This window comes from Hyperoodon ampullatus, assembly GCF_949752795.1.
Source record: "Hyperoodon ampullatus genome assembly, chromosome: 6".
Classification (NCBI taxonomy): domain Eukaryota; kingdom Metazoa; phylum Chordata; class Mammalia; order Artiodactyla; family Ziphiidae; genus Hyperoodon; species Hyperoodon ampullatus.
Window position 1 is genome coordinate 105230959 of NC_136919.1, and position 24055 is coordinate 105255013.

Below are 24055 nucleotides of genomic sequence, written 5' to 3' on the forward strand. Positions count from 1 at the left end.
GTTTGCCACAGACCCCACCACTCTATATTGTCTTAGACCTGGTTAGGCTTCATTTATTTCTATGACCTGCATGAACCCTGTAGGCATTTGGAAGGTACTGATTTAATCCAAACCTTTTATTCTAAAGGTAACAAAACAGACACAGAGGAATTAGGTGTCTGACTTAACGAAGTTCACACAGCAGCTGCATTGGTTGGAGCCCAAGTTTTCTAAATTTTATACCACTAGTGTTTTGCTGTATCTCTTAGTTGGGTATGAATGGAGGAGTCAGAGAATGCCCTGAATTGGAATGTAAAAAAGATAGTAGCATGGGGAGCTTCCAGGCATGGGAGGATGGAAGAAATTTCAACAGCCCAATTGTACACAGAGATTGCTCTGACATGCTTATGATGAAGCTTGTCCTCAGAAAGCACTCTAGACCTGCCATTCCAGGAAGAGATACCATAGACCCACTTTTCCCTGTCCCTACCCTCTAACTGCAACTAAATAACCTGAAAATAACTCAACAGACAATCATAAAAGGACTCAGAATAGTAGAAAGAGGAGGGTACACTGGTTAGGAACTTTAGCACTTGAAGAACAACATGATGAGTTCCCTAGATCTTATTTTTAATCTCATATACATGCAGATCTGGGTGCTGGGGACCCTACACTTGGTGAAAATGTGACTTCCTGTAATTTTACAGGAATGAAGGGTAAATACATCCTCAGATGAAGAAAAATTTAGAGAATTTGTTGCTAGCAGGTCCACCCCAAAAGAATGATAATGGAAGATCTCCAAACATAAAGTAAATGATAACAAATGAAGGATTTAGAAAGGAAAGAACAATGGAAAGGGTAAAAATATGGATAAATATATTTTATCCATATTTATAAATATATTTATAAAATATTAATATACTTGTCCCTCTGAATTTTAAGATCATATCTGATGGTTGATGCAAAGATAATAACAACAGCAATTCTGGAGCTGGAAACAATTATATCCAAAAAGTAGAGAAGGTAAAAAAAACCTAAGTGAAAGTAAAATTTCAATATGTGAAATGGTAAGAGTCTGATATCTGTAGGCTATGATAAATTGCTTATGTATGGGGTTGGCCAAAAAGTTCCTTCGATTTTTAAGTAAAAATAAATGACACATTTTCATTTTCACCAACAATTTTATTGAACAACATATTCACCATTTTGTTCCACTACCTTCTGCCATTTTTCAGGCAACTTCATAACTCTATCTTCCCAAAACTTTTTATCTTCTTGAGCAAAGAACTTTTCCAGGTGCCTTTTACAGTCTTCCAGGGAACTGAAATTTTTTCCATTAAGAGAATATTGTAAAGACTGAAAGAAATAGAAATCTGAAGGTGCAATGTCTGGAGAAATCAGAACTTCCCAGCCAAGCTGTAACACTTTTTGCCTGGTCATCAAAGAAACATGAGATCTTGCGTTATCCTGATGGAAGATTATTCATTTTCTTTTGAGTAATTCCGGACACTTTTCGTGGAGTGCTGCTTTCAGTTGGTCTAATTGGGAGCAGTATTTGTTGGAATTAATCGTTTGATTTTCCAGAAGGAGCTAATAATAGAAGGCTCCCTTCCAATCCCACCATATACACATCACCTTCTTTGGATGAAGACCAGCCTTTGGTGTGGTTGGTTGTGGTTCATTTCACTTGCCCCACGATGTCTTCCATTCCACATTATGGTACAGTATCCACTTTTCATGGTCCATCACAATTTGTTTTACAAACATAACGTTTTCATTATGTTTAAGTAGAGAATCACATGAGGAAATATGGTCAAGGAGGGTTCTTTTTTCGGAATTTATGTGGAACCCAAACATCAAAAGAATTCACATAACCAAGCTGGTGCAAATGATTTTCAATGCTTGATTTGGATATTTTGAGTATATCAGCTATCTCCTGTGTGGTATAACCTTGATTGTTCTCGATTTGGTGGCTATCAACTTCAACTGGTCTACTTGACCATGGAGCATCATCCAGTGAGAAATCTCCAGCATGAAACTTCGCAAACCACTTTTGACACATTCAATCAGTCACAGCACCTTCTCCATACATGCATAAATCTTTTTTTTTGCGTTTCAGTTGCGTTTTTACCTTTCTTGAAATAATACAGCATAATATGCTAAAAATGTTGCTTTTTTCCTTCCATCTTGAATATTAAAATGGCTACACAAAAATTCACCAATTTTGATGTTTCTTTTTTTTAATGCACACTGATATGACAGCTATCACAATACAATCTAACAAAATTGTTTCAAATGAAGTTAAAGACAACTAAGCACTACTAGAGTCATCTTATGGAAAAAACCAAACGAAACTTTTTGCTAACCCAATATATTATAGTATCTAGAAAAATACACAAAGCTCTATACTAAGAAGAGTATAAATATAACAATATAGAATCCTAATAACATGTTTAGTAAACCCACAGGAAGCCAAGAAAAAACAAATGGAAGAGTGAGAAAAAGAAGAAACAGACAGAAAACAAATAATAGAGTGATATACTAAAGTCCTAACATATCAGTAATTATTTTGAATGTAAATGGTTTAAATAAATCAATTAAAAGACAGAGACTGGGAGAGTGAATTTTGAAATGAGACCCAGATCTATACTGTCTACAAGAAGCTCACTTCAAACACAATGACATGGGAAGGTAAAAAATGAACAAATAGAAAAAGATATATCATGCTAACATTAATTTTCAAAAAGCAGGAGTGACAATATTAATATTGTTACTGAACTCACGTTTAGCTGCTCGTCACTCAAGAATCCAATACTGAGAGAGAAATGTTGGGTAAAAGGAAAGATAGCTTTATTGAGGAGGCCAGCAATCCTGGGGAAAAGGTGGGCTCATGTTCCAAAGGACCAATTCCCCACAGCCAATCAGGGGGCAAGAGATTTTAAAGGGGTTTCAGGGGTGTATAGGTGGAGGGAGGGGGCTTTGTGCAGAACAGCAGTCAACTCTGACAGTCGTCTTGAAATTGGTCATGCAGTGGTCTGATCACCATCATCTTGATTGTCTTAAGTACAGTTAATCTTCAATTCCAGGATTGGTTTGTTTCCATTTCTTTTAGGTCAGTTATTGGAATTGTGTAAGATGGAGCAGCTTATGTCATGGCTACAGCCTGGTCACCATGTAGTTAACTTCTTCCACCTGATGGAGATTTCAGTATCTGCAAAACAGCTCAAAGGATATGGCTCAGAGTATTAGCTATAGCTTTTGAAGGGAGACTAAATGTCCTTGACGTTGTTTAATGGCTAAACTATTATCATTTTGTCCTGTTTGACTGCTTTTCTTTGCTTCTGCATTTTTTCATTTATCTGATTAAGTTTGTTCTTTGGTTAAAGTTTTTCTACAGACAAAAGGCAGATGGAGGACATGTGGGGTGAGATCTGTCCTGCACAAACCCCGTACATGTCCTGCTTTCCCCATGTCCTGCTCTATTACTATATCAGCTAAAGTAGGCTTGAGGAGAAAGAAAATTTCTAGGGAAAAAAGAACGATATTACATAATGATAAAAGTATCAATCACTAATAAGACACTGAGATTCTTAATGTGTATGGACGAAACAATAGAGCTTCAAATACATAATGCAAAAACTGATAGAACTGAAAGGAGAAAAAGACAAATCCACAAAAATACTGGTAATTTCAACACCTGGCTAAAGGAGTACTAGACAGAAAATTAGCAAAGATACCAAAGATATGAATAATGTGCTCAACAAGGCCTACAGGACAACTATGGAATACTCCACCTAACAACAGCAGAATGCACATTGTCAAGTGCCCATGGAACACTCGCCAAGATAGACCATATCCAAGGCCATTAAAAATACCTCAACAAATTTAAAAGAACTGAAATCACACAACATATGTTTTCCAGCCATAATGGAATAAAACTATAAATCAGTAAAAACAAAACAAAACAAAACACAATAGGAATAGCTCCAATTCTTGGAAGTTTACAAAACTATACTCCGAAATAATCCATGTGTTAAAAAGGAAGTCTTCAAAGAAGTTTTAAAAACTCCAAAAGAAAAAACCACAACAAAACATAGAACTAAATAAAAACAAAAATAAAACATCAAAATATGTGGGATGCAGTGACAGCAATTCTGAGAGGGAAATTTATAGCACTAAAGTTTGATACTAGAAAAGAGGAAAAGTCTCAGATTAATAATCCAGAAAACTAGACTAAAAAGGGAAGAACAAAATGAACCCAAAACAAGTAGAAGGAAGGAAATAATAAGACTAAGCAGAAATCAATGAAGTTAAAAACAGGAAAACAATAGAGAAAATAAGTTTTTGGTTTAAAAGTTGATTCTTTGAAAAAAAATCGTAAAAATTGCCAAACTTCTAGCAAGACTGACAAACATAAAAGAGAGAAGGCACTATATATGACAAACCCTCAGCCAACATTGTTCTCAATGGTGAAAAACGGAAACCATTTCCTTTGAGATCAAGAACAAGACAAGGTTGTCCACTCTCACCAATATTATTCAACATAGTTTTGGAAATTTTAGCCACAGCAATCAGAGAAGAAAAAGAAATAAAAAGAATCCAAATCAGAAAAGAAGTGGAACTGCCACTGTTTGCAGACGACATGATAATATACATAGAGAATCCTAAAGATGCTACTAGAAAACTACTAGATCTAATCAATGGATTTGGTAAAGTAGCAGGATACAAAATTAATGCACAGAAATCTCTTGCATTCCTATACACTAATGATGAAAAATCTGTAAGAAAAATTAAGGAAACATTCCCATTTACCACTGTAACAAAAAGAATAAAATACCTAGGAATAAACCTACCTAAGGAGACAAAAGACTTGTATGCAGAAAACTATAAGACACTGATGAAAGAAATTAAAGATGATACAAACAGATGGAGAGATATATCATATTCTTGGATTGGAAGAATCAACATTGTGAAAATGACTATACGACCCAAAGCAACCTACATATTCAATGCAATCCCTATCAAACTACCAATGGCATTTTTCACAGAAGTAGAACAAAAAATTTCACAATTTGTATGGAAACACAGAAGACCCCGAATAGCCAAAGCAATATTGAGAAAGAAAAACTGAGCTGGAGGAATCAGGCTCCCAGACTTCAGACCCTACTACAAAGTTACAGTAATCAAGATAATATGGTACTGGCACAAAAACAGAAATATAGATCAATGGAACAGGATAGAAAGCCCAGAGATGAACCCACACACATATGGTCACCTTATTTTTGATAACGGAGGCAAGAATATACAATGGAGAAAAGGCAGCCTCTTCAATAAGTGTTACTGGGAAAACTGGACAGCTACATATAAAAGAATGAAATTAGAACACTCCCTAACACCATACACAAAAATAAACTCAAAATGGATTAAGGACCTAAATGTAAGGCCAGACACTATCAAACTCTTAGAGGGAAACACAGGCAGAACACTCTATGACATAAATCACAGCAAAATCCTTTATGACCCACCTCCTAGAGAAATGTAAATAAAAACAAAAATAAATAAATGGGACCTATTGAAACTTAAAAGCTTTTGCACAGCAAAGGAAACCATAAACAAGTCCAAAAGACAGCCCTCAGAATGGGAGAAAATATTTGCAAATGAAGCTACTGACAAAGGATTAATCTCCAAAATTTACAAGCAGCTCATGCAGCTCAATATTAAGAAAACAAACAACCCAATCCAAAAATGGGAAGAAGACCTAAATAAACATTTCTCCAAAGAAGATATACAGATTGCCAACAAACACATGAAAGGATGCTCAACATCACTAATCATTAGAGAAATGCAAATCAAAACTACAATGAGGTATATATGCCCACCAACAGTGCAAGAGTGTTCCCTTTTCTGTACCAAATATAAAAGAGATAGCTAGTGGGAAGCAGCCGCATAGCACAGGGAGATCAGCTCGGTGGTTTGTGACCACCTAGAGGGGTGGGATAGGGAGGGTGGGAGGGAGGGAGACGCAAGAGGGAAGAGATATGGGAACATATGTATATGTATAACTGATTCACTTTGTTATAAAGCAGAAACTAACACACCATTGTAAAGCAATTATACTCCAATAAAGATGTTAAAAATAAAAACTGCAATGAGGTATCACCTCACACTGGTCAGAATGCCCATCATCAAAAAATCTACAAACAAAAAATGCTGGAGAGGGTGTGGAGAAAATGGAACCCTCTTGCACTGTTTTTGGGAATGTAAATTGATACAGCCACTATGGAGAACAATATGGATTTCCTTTAAAAACTAAAAATAGAACTATCATATGACCCAGAATCCCACTACTGGGCATACACCCTGAGAAAACCATAAATCAAAAAGAGTCATGTGCCACAATGTTCATTGCAGCACTATTTACAATAGCCAGGACATGGAAGCAACCTAAATGTCCAATGACAGATGAATGGATAAAGAAAATGTGGCACATATATATGCAATGGAATATTACTCAGCCTTAAAAAGAAACGAAACTGAGTTATTTGTAGTGAGATGGATAGACCTAGAGTCTGTCATGCAGAGTGAAGTAAGTCAGAAAGAGAAAAACAAATATCATATGCTAACACATATATATATGGAACCTAAAAAAAAAGTGTTCTGAAGAACCTAGGGGCAGGACAGGAATAAAGACGCAGACATAGAGAATGGACTTGAGGACACGGGGAGGGGGAGGGGTAATCTGGGACGAAGTGAGAGAATGACATGGACATATATACACTACCAAATATAAAATAGATAGCTAGTGGGGAGCAGCCACATAGCACAGGGAGGTCAGCTCGGTGCTTTGTGACCACCTAGAGGGTTGGAATAGGGAGGGTGGGAGGGAGATGCAAGAGGGAGGAGATATGGGGATATATGTATATGTATAGCTGACTCACTTTGTTGTAAAGCAGAAACTAACACACCATTGTAAAGCAATTATACTCCAATAAAGATGTTAAAAAAATAAATAACTAAAAGAGAGAGAAGGCACTAATTACCAATATCAGAAATGAAAAAACGGATATCACTATAGATCTTGCAACAAGTGAAAAGAAAATAAAAAAATTACTACAAACAACTTTGTGTTAATGAACTGGACAACTTTAAAGAAATGGACCAATTTAACCACAAACTACCAAAACTCAACCAAGATGAAAATGTTAACCGGAATGATCTTATAACCATTAAAAAAATTGTTTCCTAAAAGGAAATCCGCAGGCTTATATGGCTTCATGGAGAATTTTAGCAAGCACTTAAAGAAGGATTAACACCAATTTTACACATTTCTTTTAGAAAATAAAAGAAAGGAGGAAACACTTCTCAACTCATTTTATGAGCCCAATATCATCTTGATAATGAAACTGAAGACAGTACAAAAACTCAAAAAACTACAGACCAATATCTGTGATGAACTTAGATATAAATCCTAAATCTGACAATGGCAAGAAAGAATTATATGCCATGACAAAGTAGGGTTTATTCCAGTTATGCAAGGCTAGTTCAACAGTTGAAAATCAGTTGTTGGAATCCAGCACATCAACAGGTTAAAGAAGAAAATTTATATGATCATATCAATAGATGCAGAAAAAGCATTTGACAAAACCCATCACCCATTCATGATAAAAACCCTCAGCTAGTTGGGAGTAGAGGGGAACTCCCTCAATCTGATAAGTATCTATAAACCCTACAGCTAACATTACTCTTACAGATAAAAGAATAAATGCCTTCCCCTTAAGAATGGGGACAAGGCAAGTCTGTCCACTCTCACCACTCATTCCACATAGTACTGGAAGTTCTACTGACTACAGTAAGGAAAGAAAAATAAATAAAAGGCTTATGGATTGGAAAGGAAGGAATAAAACTCTTCCTGTTTGAAGATGGCATGATTGACTATGTAGAAAATTCCAAGGAATCTACAAAAGAAACTTTGAGAACTAATAATTGAGTTCAGCAAGGTCATGGACACAAGAGCAATATAAAAAAATAATAAAAATTTCTATATACTAACAATGAATATGTAGAAACTGAAATAATAAGCACAATACCCTTTAAAATCACTCCAAAGAAAATTAAGCACTTAGGTTTAAACTAAGAATACAAGTGTATTTGTTTATTTTATAAACACAACAAGTTTACTAAATAAATAAATACAGAGACATACTGTGCTTATGGACTGCGAGTCTGAACATATATGTTCATTCTCCACAAATTGATCAACACGTGTAATGCAACTTTCTAACAAGAGCTCTGCTAAGTTTTTGGAGACAAAGATAAGCTTATTCTAACACTTATATAAACTTTCTTCAAAAAAACCTAAAAATGGAACTATCATATGATCCAGCAATTCCACTTCTGGGTACATATCCAAATAAAATAAAAACACTGATTTGAAAATATACATGCACCTCAATGTACATAGCAGCATTATTTACAATAGCCAAGACATAGAAGCAACATAAGTGTCCATCAACAGATGAATGGATAAAGAAGATGTGGTATATATATACAGTGGAATATTACTCAGCCATAAAGAAAATGAAATTTTGCCATTTGCAACAACATGGATTGACCTAGAGGGTATTATGCTTAGTGAAATAAGTCAGAAAGGGAAAGACAAATACTGTATGTTATCACTTTAAATGTGGAATCTAAAAAAGAAAACAAATGAATGAATATAACAAAACACAAACAGATTCACAGATATAGAGAACAAACTAGTGGTTACCAGTGGGGAGAGAGAATAGAGGAGGAGCAAGACAGGGATAGTGGATTAAGAGGTAAAAACTAATGTGTATAAAATAAATAGGCTACAAGGATATATTATACAGCACAGGGAATATGGCCAATATTTTATAGTAACTATAAATGGCGTATAATCTTTTTTAAAAACTTATATAAAAAAGCATAAGCCCTAGAATTGTTAAAACAAATTTGACCAAGATGAATAAAGTGGAATGAGGAATTAGATATTTATACAGTTTCAAGTTACCCCCTCCACAAAGTACTTATTATTACAAAGGTGAAAAGGAGAGGCCTGGAAGACATTTCCTTAATCAAGCAATCATCCTCAGTAATTGGACAAGCAAAAATAATGTGCCACCTAAGAGGAAGCAGTGAAGAGAGCACATACTCCAAATGTGCTTCACTTCTGTGAATTTCTGTAAAGATGCACAACCTGAATTGAATCATGGAGAAACAGTGGACAAACCAAATCAAGAAACAGCTGACAAATAACTGACTGTATTCTTCAGAGGTGTCAAGGGCATGAAAGGCACAGACAGAGGCCTGTTCCAGATGGAAGGAGACCAAAAAGATGTGGCAACTAAATACAAAATGTGATTCTGACCCTGATCCTTTTGCTGTAAGTGGCATTGTGGAACAATTGGCAAAACTTGAATGGAGTCAGATGATTAGATGGTAGTGGTGTATCAATGTGAATTTACTGACACAGATTGTTGTTTTGCATAATGTAAGAAAATGTCCTTATCTGTAGGAAACATGCATTAAAGTATTCAGTGTTAATGAGGTATCAGGTTGGCAACTTATTCTTAAATGGTTCAGGAAAAATATTTATATTCTGCTTCTAATTTTTCTGGCTGTTTCAAAATAAAAACTATTTTAAAAAGGCAATCTAGGGCTTCCCTGGTGGCGCAGTGGTTGGGAGTCCGCCTGCCGATGCAGGGGACGCGGGTTTGTGCCCCGGTCTGGGAGGATCCCACGTGCCGCGGAGCGGCTGGGCCCGTGAGCCATGGCCGCTGGGCCTGCGCGTCCGGAGCCTGTGCTCCGCAGCGGGAGGGGCCACAACAGTGAGAGGCCCACGTACCGCAAAAAAAAAAAAAAAAAAAGGCAATCTATATAAATAATGGCACATCCATACAATCCAATGAGATGTAGTCATTGAAATGATACTGTTGAAGAATACTAGTATAAAGAAATGGTCAATGAAACCAATTTGTAATAGTATGCTGCTATTTCTATTTTTAAATTTAATTTAATTTTTTGTTTTGTTTTGTTTTGTTTTTTGCAGTATGCGGGCCTCTCACTGTTGTGGCCTCTCCCTCTGCGGAGCACAGGCTCCGGACGCGCAGGCCCAGCGGCCATGGCTCACGGGCCCAGCTGCTCCGAGGCACGTGGGATCCTCCCGGACCGGGGCACGAACCCATGTCCCCTGCATCGGCAGGCGGACTCGCAACCACTGCGCCACCAGGGAAGCCCAAATTTAATTTAATTTTTAATTTAATTATTATTTTATATTGGGGTATAGTTGATTAACAATATTGTGTTATTTTCAGGTGTACAGGAAAGTGGTTCAGTTATACATATACATATATCCACTCTTTTTCAGATTCTTTTCCCATATAGGTTATTACAGAATATTGAATAGAGTTTGCTGTGCTACACCGTAGGTGCTTGTTGATTATTTTATTCATAATAGTGTGTATATGTTAATCCCAACCTCCTAATTCATCCTCCTCAAAATGGGTTAGGTCTTTAATCTATTTTGAGCTTATTTTTATGTATGGTGTTAAAGAATGGTCTAATTTCATTTTTTTTACATGTAGCTGTCCAGTTTTCCCAGCACCATTTGTTGAAGAGACTGTCTTTCCACCATAATATAGTCTTGCCTCCTTTGTCATAGATTAATTGACCATAGGTGCATGGGTTTATCTCTGGATTTTCTATCCTGTTCCATTGATCTATATTTCTTTTTATGTGCCAGTGCCATACTGGTTTAATGACTGTGGTTTTGTAGTATAGTCTAAAGTCAGAGAGCATGATTCCTCCAGCTCCATTTTATTTCTCAAGATTGCTTTGGCTATTCATGGTCTTTTGTGTTTCCATTCAAATTACAAAATTTTTTGTTCTTATCTGTGAAAAATGCCATTGGTAATTTGATAAGGATTGCATTGAATCTGTAGATTGCTATGGATAGCATAGTCATTTTCACAGTATTGATTCTTCCAATCTAAGAATATGGTATATCTCTCCGTTTGTGCCATCTTTTATTTCTTTCATCGGTATCTTATAGATTTATGAGTATAGGTCTTTTGCCTCCATAGTTAGGTTTATTCCTAGGTATTTTATTCTTTTTGATGCAATGGTAAGTGGGATTGTTTCCTTGATTTCTTTTTCTGATCTTTCATTGTTAGTGTATAGGAATGCAAGAGATTTCTGTGTATTAATTTTGTATCCTGCAACTTTACCAAATTCATTGATGAGCTCTAGTAGTTTTCTGGTGGCAACTTTAGGGTTTTCTATGTATAGTATCATGTCATCTGCAAACAGTGACAGTTTTACTTCTTTGCTAGTTTGGATTCCCTTTATTTTTTTTCATCTCTGATTACCGAGGCTAGGGCTCCCAAAACTATGTTTTCTTAAAAGTGGCGAGAGTGGACATCCTTATCTTGTTCCTGATCTTAGGGGAAATGCTTTCCACTTTTTACCATTGAGACTGATGTTGGCTGTGGGTTTGTCACATATGGCTTTTATTATGTTGAAGTAGGTTCCCTCTATGCTCACTTTCTCGAGCGTTTTCATCATAAATCGGTGTTGAATTTTGATGCAGCTTTTTCTGCATCTGTTAAAATGATCATATGGTTTTCTTCAATTTGTTGATGTGGTGTATCACACTGATTGATTTGTGGATATTGAAAAATCCTTGCATCCCTGGGATAAATCCCACTTGATCATGGTGTATGATCCTTTTAATGTGTTGCTGGATTTGGCTTGCTAGTATTTTGTTGAGGATTTTTGCATCTATGTTGGTCAGTGATATTGGCCTGTAATTTTCTTTTTTTGTGGTATCTTTGTCTGGTTTTGATATCAGGGTGATGGTGGCCTTGTAGAATGAGCTTGTGAGTGTTCCTTCCTCTGCAATTTTTTGGAATAGTTTCAGAAGTATAGGTATCAACTCTTCTCTAAATGTATGATGGAATTTGCCTGTGAAGCCATCTGGTCCAGGACTTTTGTTTGTTGGAAGGTTTTTTAAAAATTATTTTTATTTATTTATTTTTGGCTGCATTGGGTTTTCTTTGCTGTGTGCAGGCTTTCTCTAGTTGTGGTGAGCGGGGGCTACTCTTCATTGTGGTGGCTTCTCTTGTTGTGGAGCATGGGCTCAAGGCACATGGGCTTCGGTAGTTGCAGCAGATGGGCTCAGCAGTTGTGGCTCACAGGCTCTAGAGTGCAGGCTCAGTAGTTGTGGCACAGAGGCTTAGTTGCTCTGTGGCACGTGGGATCTTCCTGGACCAGGGCTCAAACCCATGTCCCCTGCATTACCAGGTGGATTCTTAACTACTGCACCACCAGGGAAATCCCTGTTGGAAGATTTTTAATCACAGTTTCAATTTCAGTATTTTTTATTGGTCTGTTCATATTTTCTATTTCTTCCTGATTGAGTCTTGGAAGGTTGTACCTTTCTAAGAATTTGTCCATTTCTTCTAGGTTGTCCATTTTATTGGTGTATCATGCTTACAACAATCTCTTGATGTAGATCTCTTATGATCCATTGTATTTCTGTGGTGTCCATTGTAACTTCTCCTTTTTATTTCTAATTTTGTTAATTTGAGTCCTCTCCCTATTTTCTTGATGAGTCTGACTAAGGGTTTATCAATTTTGGTTATCTTAGCAAAGAACAAGCTTTTAGTTTCATTGATATTTCTATTGTTTTCTTTGTCTCTATTTAATTTATTTCTGTTTTGATTGTTATGATTTCTTTCCTTTTACTAACTTTGGGTTTTGTTTGTTCTTTCTCTAGTTCCTTGAGGTATAAGGTTAGATTTTTCTTGTTTCTTGAGGTAGGATTGTATTGCTATAAGCTTCCCTCTTAAAATTGATTTTGCTGCATCCCATAGGTTTTGGATCATCATGTTTTTGTTTTCATTTAACTCTAGGTATTTTTAAATTTCCACTTTGCTTCCTCAGTGATCCATTGGTTATTTAGTAACATATTGTTTAGCCTCCATGTGTTTGTGTTTTTACAGATTCTTTTTCCTGTAATTGATTTCTAATCTCATAGTGTTGTGGTCAGAAAAGATGCTTGATGTGATTTCACTTTTCTTAAGTTTACTGAGGCTTGATCATACCCAAGATATGATCTATCCTGGAGAATGTTCTGTGTGCACTTGAGAAGAAAGTGTATTCTGCTGCTTTCAGATGGAATGTCCTATAAATATTAATTAAGTCTATCTGGTCTAATGTGTCATTTAAGGCTTGTGTTTCCTTATTAATTTTCTGTCTGGAAAATCTGTCCATTGGTGTAAGTGGGGTGTTAAAGTCCCCCACTATTATTGTGTCACTGTCAATTTCCCATCTTATAGATGTTAGCATTTGCCTTATATATTGAGCTGCTCCTATGTTGGGTGCATATGTACTTACAATTGTTATATCTTCTTCTTGGATTGATCCCTTGATCATTATGTAGGGTCCTTCTTTGTCTCTTGTGACAGTCTTTATTTTAAAGTTTACTTTGTCTCATATAAGTATTGTTACTCCAGCCTTCTTTTGATTTCCATTTGCATGGAATATCTTTTTCCATCCCCTCACTTTCAGTCTGTATGTGTCCCTAGGTCTGAAGTGGGTCTCTTGTAGACAGCATATATACGGGTCTTGATTTTGTATCCATTCGGCCAGTCTATGTCTTTTGGTGGGTGCATTTAATCCATTTACATTTAAGGTAATTATTGATATGTATGTTCCTATTATCATTTTCTTAATTGTTTTGGGTTTGTTTTTGTGGTCTTTTTTTCCCCCTTCCTCTTTTTTTTCTCTTCTCTTGTGGTTTGATGACCATTTTTAGTCTTGTGTTTGGGTTCCTTTTTCTTTTTTGTATGTATCTATTGTAATTTTCAGGTCTTCAGTTCCTATGAAGTTTTTTTTTTTTTTGAGTTTTTATTTTTATTTTGTTTTTTAATTTTTTAAAGCATCTTTATTGGGAGTATAATTGCTTTACAACAGTGTGTTCATTTCTGCTTTATAAGAAAGTGAATCAGTTATACATATATATATGTTCCCATATCTCTTCCCTCTTCCATCTCCCTCTCTCGCACCCTCCATATCCCACCCTTCTAGGTGGTCACAAAGCACAGAGCTGATCTCCCTGTGCTATGTGGCTGCCTCCCACTAGCTATCTATTTTACGTTTGGTAGTGTATACATGTCCATGCCACTCTCTCACTTTGTCACAGCTTACCCTTCCCCCCCCCCATATCCTCAAGTCCATTCTCTAGTAAGTCTGTGTCTTTATTCCCATCTTACCCCTAGGTTCTTCATGACACTTTTTTTTTCTTAGATTCCATATATATGTGCTAGCATATGGCATTTGTTTTTCTCTTTCTGACTTACTTCACTCTGTATGACAGACTCTAGGTCTATCCACCTCACTATAAATATCTCAATTTCATTTCTTTTTACGGCTGAGTAATATTCCATTGTATATATGTGCCACATCTTCTTTATCCATTCATCCAATGATCGACACTTAGGTTGCTTCCATGTCCTGGCTATTGTAAATAGAGCTGCAATGAACATTTTGGTACATGACTCTTTTTGAATTATGGTTTTCTCAGGGTATATGCCCAGTAGTGGGATTGCTGGGTTGTATGATAGTTTCACAGAACTAGAGCAAAAAAATTCACAATTTGTATGGAAACACAAAAGACCCTGAATAGCAAAAGCAATCTTGAGAATGAAAAATGGAGCTGGAGGAATCAGTCTCCCTGACTTCAGACTATACTACAAAGCTACAGTAATTAAGACAGTATGGTATTGGCACAAAAACAGAAATATAGATCAATGGAACAGGATAGAAAGCCCAGAGATAAACCCATGCACATATAGTCACCTTATCTTTGATAAAGGAGGCAAGAATATACAGTGGAGAAAAGACAGCCTCTTCAATAAGTGGTGATGGGAAAACAGGACAGGTACATGTAAAAGTATGAAATTAGAACACTCCCTAACACCATACACAAAAATAAACTCACCATGGATTAAAGACCTAAATGTAAGGCCAGACACTATCAAACTCTTAGAGGAAAACATAGGGAGAACGCTGTATGATATAAATCACAGCAAGATACTTTTTGACCCACTTCCTAGAGAAATGGAAATAAAAACAAAAATAAACAAATGGAACCTAATGAAACTTAAAAGCTTTTGCACAACAAAGGAAACCATAAAGAAGACAACCCTCAAAATGGGAGAAAATGTTTGCAAACGAAGCAACTGACAAAGGATTAATCTCAAAGATTTACAAGCAGCTCATGCATCTCGATGACAAAAAGCAAACAACCCAATCCAAAAATGGGCAGAAGACCTAAATAGACATTTCTCCAAAGAAGATATACAGATTGCCAACAAACACATGAAAGAATGCTCAACATCATTAATCATTAGAGAAAGGCAAGTCAAAACTACAATGAGATATCATCTCACACCAGTCAGAATGGCCATCGTCAAAAAATCTAGAAACAATAAATGCTGGAGAGGGTGTGAAGAAAGGGAACACTCTTGCACTGTTGGTGGGAATGTAAATTGATACAGCCACTATGGAGAACAGAATGGAGGTTCCTTAAAAAAACAAAAATAGAACTACCATACGTCCCATGAAATTTTGATATAGCAGTCTATATATGTACAAGGTGGTTTTAAGTTGCTAGTCTCTTCCCACCTAGAGGAGTTCCTTTAGCATTTGTTGCAAAGCTGGTCTGGTGGTGCTGAATTCTCTTAGCTTTTGCTTGTCTGTAAATCTTTTGATTTCTCCATCAAATCTGAATGATAGCCTTGCTGGGTAGAGTATTCTCAGTTGTAGGTTCTTCCCTTTCATCACTTTAAATATATCATGCCACTCACTACTGGCTTGCAGAGTTTCAGCTGGGAAATCAGCTAATAACTTTATGGGAGTTCCCATGTATGTTATTTGTCATTTTTCCCTTGTTGCTTTTAATATTTTTTCTTTGTCTTTAATTTTTGTCAGTTTGATTGCTATGTGTCTCAGCATGTTCCTCCTTGGGCTTATCCTGTACTGGACTCTCTGCACTTCCTGGACTTGGGTGACTGTTTCCTTTCCCATGTTAGGGAAGTTTTCAGCTATTATATCTTCAAATATTTTCTCATGTCCTTTCTCTCTCTTCTGCTTCTGGGACCCCTATAATGTGAATGTTGGTGTGTTTAATGTTGTCCCAGAGGTCTGTTAGGCTGTCTTCATTTCTTTTCATTCTTTTTTCTTTATTCTTTTCCATGGCAGTGATTTCCACCATTCTGTCTTCTAGGTCACTTAACTGTTCTTCTACTTTGGTTATTCTGTTATTGATTCCTTTTAGTGTATTTTTCATTTCACTTATTGTATTTTTCATCTCTATTTGTTTGTTCTTTAGTTCTTATAGGTCTTTGTTAAACATTTCTTCCATCTTCTTGATCCTTACCTACATTCCTTTTTCAGAGATCTTGGATCATCTTCACTATCATTATTCTGAGTTCTTTTTCTGGAAGGTTGCCTAGCTCCATTTATTTGTTTTCCTGGGGTTTTATCTTGTTCCTTCATCTGGGACAAAATCCTCTGCCTTTTCATTTTGGTTATCTTTCTGTGATTGTTGTTTTTATTCCATAGGCTGCAGGATTGTAGTTCTTCTTGCTTCTGCTGTCTGCTGTCTGGCGGATGAGGCTATCTGAGAGGGTTGTGCATGCTTCCTGATGGGAGGGACTGGTGGTAGGTAGAGCTGGGTCTTTTTGCTCTGGTGGGCAGGGCTGGGCTCAGTAAATCTGCTTGTCTGCTGATAGGTGGGGCTGTGTTCCCTTCTTGCTGGTTGTTTGGCCTGAAGTGACCCAGCAGTGGAGACTACAGGCTGTTTGGTGGGGCTAATGGCAGCCTTTGGGAGGGCTCATGCCAGTGAGTATTTCCCAGAACTGCCGCTGCCAGTGTCTTTGTCCCCACAGTGAGCCACAGCCATCCCCTGACTCTGCAGGAGACCCTCCTACACTAGCAAGTTGGTCTGGTTCAGTCTCCTACGGGGTCACTACTCCTTTTCCTTGAGTCCTGGTGTGCATAAGACTTTGTGTGTGCTCTCCAAGAGTGAAGCCTCTGTTTTCCCCAGTCCTATGGAAGTCCTGCAATCAAATCCTGCTGGCCTTCAAAGTCAGATTCTCTGGGGATTCCAACTCCTGCTGCTGGACCTCCAGGCTGGGAAGCCTGATGTGGGGCTCAGGATCTCCACTCCAGTGGGAGAACTTCTGTGGTATAATTGTTCTCCAGTTTTGGGGTTGCAAAATGGAGAACAATTATATTATGGGATTTGATTTTTATTACCTTTGTGCCCCTCCTATGGTCTCATTGAGGCTTCTCCTTTGTCTTTGGATGTGGGGTATTTTTTTTGGTGGGTTCCAGCATCTTCCTGTTGATGGCTGTTCAGCAGTTAGTTGTGATTCCAGTGCCCATGTCCTTCTACTCTACCATCTTGAAACAGTCTTGAGACTCCACTCTTAAATAAAGCGTACACAATTTCACATGTTCTGGGACCCAGAGCAGAGGCAGTAATTTGCAAGGAGCCTGGGTCAGATCAACCTGCTTATCTTGGAGAGGCTCCCTGAGAGGCAGGAGGTAACTAGAGCTCACCCTGGGGACATAGACACTGGCAGCAGCCAATGTTGGGAGCTCCTTCTACCATGAGAACACTGGTGCTGGTAAGCACCATTTTGGAATTCTACCTCTAGCTTATTAGTGCCTATTGACACCAGTAATGGGATGCCTCAGGCCAAGCAACTAGCCAGGAGGAAACACAGCCCCACCCGCCAGTAAGCCTGCTGCCTTAAACACCCAGAGCTCATCACCACCCCAGGACCTTGTCCACCAGAGTGTCCAATACTTGGCCCCAACACGTGTCACCACACTAGCCCTGGACAACCAGAGCCTTATAGCCAGACACCATGGGACATGGCTCTGCCCACTAATCAATGGGCAGTAGCCCTATGACCAGACGTACACACCACTGGGCTGTCACTAGTTTGGAATCCCCTGGGTCCCAGACCTGCCAATCAGCAAATGGGCACCAGCTCCAGGACCACCCAGCCCCACCTCACAGCCTGCTTTATCAAGATCCAGCCCACCCACCAGCAGGTTAGCACCAGCTGGGAACACCTGGGACCTGGCCCTGCTCACCAGCAGGCCAACATCAACTCTGGGACGACTTGAGCCCCTCAGCTAGGGGCCTTCCTGTGCCATGATACACTGGTGCAGAGAAGGGAAATGGCCTGGCACTGCCATGACCCTCTAGGGGTGCTGTAGGATCAAGTAGGCTGAGAGATGCCCAAGCTGCAGTCTGTAGTCAGCCTGTCCCACTTCCCCCATGCACTGTATAATAATATCACTTTCTACCTGTGCAGTGAGCAGAGCAAAGGTAAGTGGCATGGTTTCTGGGAACCTGGCTGGTCTCCCCTCACCCAGCCAAAAGTGGTCAGCCCTGGTTGCTGGGCACTTGTTTGCATTGGAGACAGAATACTCTATGGGGTTCCATGTGGTCAGTTGTGGTCCAGAGGACTGACAATCAGAAGCTGAGAAGTGAGGCTCTTTGGAGATAAGGAGACTGGTTTATTGGAATGAAAATGCCTCCCCAGTAGTTTCTGGAACAATGGTAAGCTGCTCTGCTGGTAATGTTTAAAAACCTGAGATATATGTCAGGAGATTTTGTGTTTTCCTGAGAGACCCTGGTATGTACTGCTGTGGTGGGTTTTTACAGTGAAAAGTAGACATAGATAAGGAGAGGAAAAGAGCTCTCCAAAAGGTGTCTTCCATTTGGTTATTTATTGCCCACAGGACACTGGCAATTGGAGGAAGAGCTGCCAAACCCTTCAGAGACAAGGAGGGCTGGTCAGGGCCACCGACATGTCTCCCTAGCTGGTCCTGGAGCAGATGTGGGCTGCCCTGCTGGTGATGTTTGAAAGCTTCAGACATGGGCCAGGTGTCTGTGGGTTTCCCTGGGAGTTCCTGGAATGTACTGCTGTGGTGGTTTTTATAATAAAGCTTTGAAATGGTTTTAAGAAAGGAAAAGAGCTTCCCAGAAGGGGATCTGTCCAGGGTGAAGCCTATGGGAAAGGCATGGAGAAGATTGGACCAGTGACATAAGCCACTGATGCTCTCATGTCCCTTGTGGTGGGGGGCAGTCCTTCCACATTATAAACCCTCTCTCTGGCTGCACTGAATGAAAATCTGAGCTGGTCTTCACTTCTGCACACTGTAGAATTTCTCAAAGAAGGGCGAAAAGGCCAGACTCCTAAACTTTCCCAGGTGACTGAAGAAAATCCTGATTAGAAGCACCACAGGGCAATGGAGAGCAACCTGGGAAGAAAATAACAGACAGTTTGAATGACAGTGCTGATCTTCAGAAAGGCCCAGAACTACTCACCCAAGAAATTTCAAGATGGAATCAGAGAGGGCTGGAGAAGACAGTAGAAAGAAAGGCTGGAGCTCTCAAATGCCCAAATGCAACAGGCCATGAGAGATGATTTGAGCCAATTAAAGTTCCTGGACCAGAATATGCTAAAGATGGTCAATTTGCTTGACCTGGTTAGAGATCACATGGATGATGGTAACTTGGAAAAGACAGAAGAGGGAAGCAGAAAATGATGATCATCCCGTCTGTCTGTCAGAAGTCCATCAGAACTTGAAGTCCATCCATGAAGACGGTAATCTAAATGCCCCCTTTGAATGTCCACATGGGGAAAACAAACTCGCCTGAGAATTGTTGGAGGAAATTCAGAGGATTAAAGATCTGACAGAAGAAATAACAAACCCCCAAACCGAGGAAGAATATTTGCATTTTGAAAATTCACAACTTGAAAGTGAGATTCAGAAGCTCCAGCTGAAACTTCAAATAAGGCCTGAATTACATGAAGAACATGACATGCAACTGGAGAGAAGAAGCATCTGAAAGGAAACACACTATTTAGAAATTGGGAAGAAACTTCTCAAAGTGGCCAGGAGCCTGAACTCCACCTGTCAGACCTGCAACCTGTACAAGAAGATGGCTGAAGACATGGGCAGAAAATTGGAGAGAACCACATCCTTCTGTCAAAAGGAGATCCTCTTGGGAGTTCAGGAAAGCTGGATGGCAGCTCTGTCAATGGAGAGAAAGGTCCAGTGTCTGGGGGAAGAAAATGTTCACCACAGGCAAACACTGGCTAAAGTCAAGTCTAAGTTCCATCCTGTCCCAAGTGGGCCTTGTGCTCCAACTGCAGCCTTCAGAGGCCCGGAAGTATTATACCAGGGGCTCCCCTGCGTCCTGAAGTTTCCCAGGAGAGAGGAGGCTCATGCTGGGAGGGCTCTGCGGCCCGGGGTCACCTGCAGGTTTGACTCAACTTCACAGCAGCTAGGAGGACACCTACAGCCACAGCAGAGCATCTGCCTGAGTTTTCTCCCCTAAGGTCATTTTCATTTCTCTATTTTGAGTTTAGTACTTATTACATAATTGATGCTACATAATTCTTATTGAACTTTGATACAGCATTGTAAGATAGTATTTTTTACATAAAGATTTGTTTAATATAATTCTTATTATTCCAGGTCATGAGATACTGTAGAATTACATAGTATATGCATTGCTTTTAAATTTTAGTACAGATTCCCTAATATTGCAATCTTCAGCAATGTTTGACATGGACAGAAAAATTTAAAACAATAAATTTTATTTTATTATGTTATAAGCTGTCTTTAGAATTCTCTCTATATACATTTACCTTATAAAATATTTATTTTAAAAAGAAAGTCAAAAGAGAAATGGGGAATTCCCTGGCGGTCCAGTGGTTAGGACTGTGCCCTTTCACAGCTGGGCCACAGTTTTATCCCCAGTCAGGGAACTGAGAAGATCCCACAAACCACGTGGCACAGCCAAAACAAAACAAAACAAAAGAGAAGTGTAACAAAACGCCCCATAAATCTGCATAATGTTGTTATTATATTGACACTTATTCATAGATTAATTTGTAAGATTTGGTATTTTACAATCATTTGTTTCTTACCTTATATTTGTTTTATTTTTGTTATTTATTTAAGGTATTATTTGTGTATTTCTAAATATTACCCAGTCAGAAAAACAGTTTTCCATAGATGACAATTTCAGACACACACGCACATGCATACACACACACACACACGCACAATGCAGATGCAAGCACTTTAGTTGTTTATGTCTGTATATGAGGAAAATGTAAAATTAAAGACAGCTAAACTTTGAAAAAATTTTAGAGAAGTATATAATGGAGAAAGAAATAATTGCATACAAGCTATTCATATATACCCAAAAGATCCCTAAATATATACACACCAAAGGAGAATTGTCTGATGTATTAGACAGGGTTCCAACAAAAGCACTTCATCCAAATGATGCAGAAAAAGAGACAGTGATGGAGACACAGGTTCCTCACTGTCGACAGGGATAAGGAAATGGACAAGGGATGCTGAGGCGCCCAGACACTAGAAATAGGGAAGCTGTTCCCACCTTGACTGGAGGGAGGGGGAGGAGGAGGTGTCCTCTGATACCATTGAGGAGCTGTCCAGGGTCCCAGAAACCCTACCTTACCCTCTCTCCTCCTACCCTCCCATCTACTGCTGGAGCACTGGGCAGCTGCCTGGAGAGGTGGGGAGGTGGGAGGGGGACAGATGATATATGTTCATATAATCCCTTTGTCTGTGGAAGGAATGGAATATGAGGGGCAGGATTGGGTGAGGGGCCTTACAGGGGTATGTATGGGGGCCCTGTGGGTTGAACCTGGTGTGGTTGTCATGAGGATGGAGAAGAGACAGATTCAGGAGAGTTTGGGTGGTTGTGGGGGCAGAGAAGAGGAATGAAGTAGGGCTCAGCAGATTCTAGGAACCTTGTATATTTATTGTTAGGCACTCCTTTAAACAAGCCTTAGTAAATTCTCCACAGGAACCCTGGAAAGTCACCAAGGCATGCCACCTCCTGTGGATATGGACTAGCTGGTGGTGTAAGGAATGTCTATGTGGGTATGCATTGGTTTCCACCATAGCTGAAGCCCTCATGGCCATGTGGCTTCATGACCACTGAGTTCTCCTCTGAGGGGCTCCCAAAACAGAGGCTCCATGTGCAAGATGGGAAAGCCCAAGTGCAGTGAGAATTCCCAGTGTGAGGCATTTACAGCCTGTGCTGAATCTCTATGATTGTACTCTTAGGCATACCAAAGTGAATTAGACGTTTAGCCCCCAGAGCTCACAGCCCATGAAGGAAAAAGTCTTGTGAACTAGAAATGCTCATGAATATGGGAGCTACACTCATATCTGGGACTGTGTCTGTCTCTTTAACTGTCCCTGCTGGATGTGAGGTGGGGGGAAGTTCAGGGAGGTCTCCCTGGAGGAGATGGCCCTGATTTGAACTTAAGGATGAGAGTGAGTCATCTACAATGCTCTTCCAACCTTGGGGACGTGACAATGACTTGGAAGCCTTGTTACAATCAGATGCAGATTTATCAGGTCTAGCGTGGGTCTGAGACCTTGCATTGCCCCAGGGAATTCCTATTCTGAGACCAGATCTAGACTACCCAGGACTTTTAGATGATTATGGTGTAGGAGTGGGGCGAAAATGAAGAAGGCAGGGATATTTCTGGCAGAAGTCACAGCATAGCCAAAGACACAAGATCACAAACAACGTGGCCAGGGGTGGGTAGTGGTTAATTTGTGTAATTATCATCTAAAGCCCGGGACTAAGGTGGGAGGGCAGAAGAGTAGCATCTGTGGGGCTTTGACTACAAAGAAGTTCCTGTCCTTCCAGCTTTCCTTAGGTTGACCCCTGGGCAAGCCAGAGGAGCCTGGAGAAAAGAAGGGTGACCCAAGGCATACAATCTCCTGGCTCTTTCCTGACAATGTCACATTGAGCTGACTCTGTGGGATCAAGCACATGCTCCTCTTCAAGGCTAAATCTATATTGTGTGTCATTGGGGTTCCCCTGTTCCTTCAGGCATGGTGGTGTGAAAGGCTGAAATGCTCCTAGCCCCAGGTTAATTCTTGTGTTAGGTTCCTATTTATGCTATAAAATAAACCAACAAACCTGTTAGTGTAAAACAACACAAGTTGATTATTTACAGTTCTGGAGGACAGAAATCTAAACTCAGTCTCACTGCATAAAGTTTAGGTGTCAGCAAAGCTGTTTCCTTCTGGGGTTCCTTCCAGCTTTTCCAGCTTCTAGAGGCTGCCTGTATTCCTTGTCTGGAGCCCCTTCATCCATCATCAAGGCCAGAAACACAGCAACCTCTCTTCTCTCTGCTTCTTTCATCACATCTCTTTCCCTGATCTTCCTGCCTACCTCATAAATATATTTGTGATCACTTTGAGCTCACACAGATAACCCAGGATAATACCCTCATTACAAAGTTCTTTCATTAACTTAATCATGTCTGCAAATCTCTTTTACCATGTAAAATGAAATATTCAGAGATTCTGAGGATCATAATGTGGACCTATTTGGGGGTGCATTATTCTCTCTACCACACACAGCCTTATGCATTGCAATTCCCTTCTACCCACATGTTTGTAAGCATCCTTAGGGTTATATGCTACCTCAAAGTAACCTATTTCCAGCATCATCTTGTTCCTTGACCATTTGTGTCATACTTGACATTTATTTCAATAGTGGGTTGAGAAGGTAAACTTACTTAATATTTAACAATCATCTTCCCAAGGAAATAAACTCATTATAGTAGTGTACTGATAATTAGAGGTACCCTATGGAAATATCCAAAATATGAATGGGTACCTTGGTCTTTTCCAGAAATGAAACTGTCTGATAAGATAAAAGCAAGAATGTCATATCTGCACAGAGTAACATGCTTTTCAATTATTCTGTGAAGGTGATGATGTACTGCAAGGTAACTATGATTAACACATTAAGGGATTTGATGGAAAAAATAAGCAACATGCAAAACCAGATTGGCAATGTAAACAAAAGATGAAAATTCTAAGAAAAAAGAAATAAGAAATGCTAGAGATTAAAAAGACTTTGACAGAAATGAAGAATTCTTCCTTTTGATGGGCT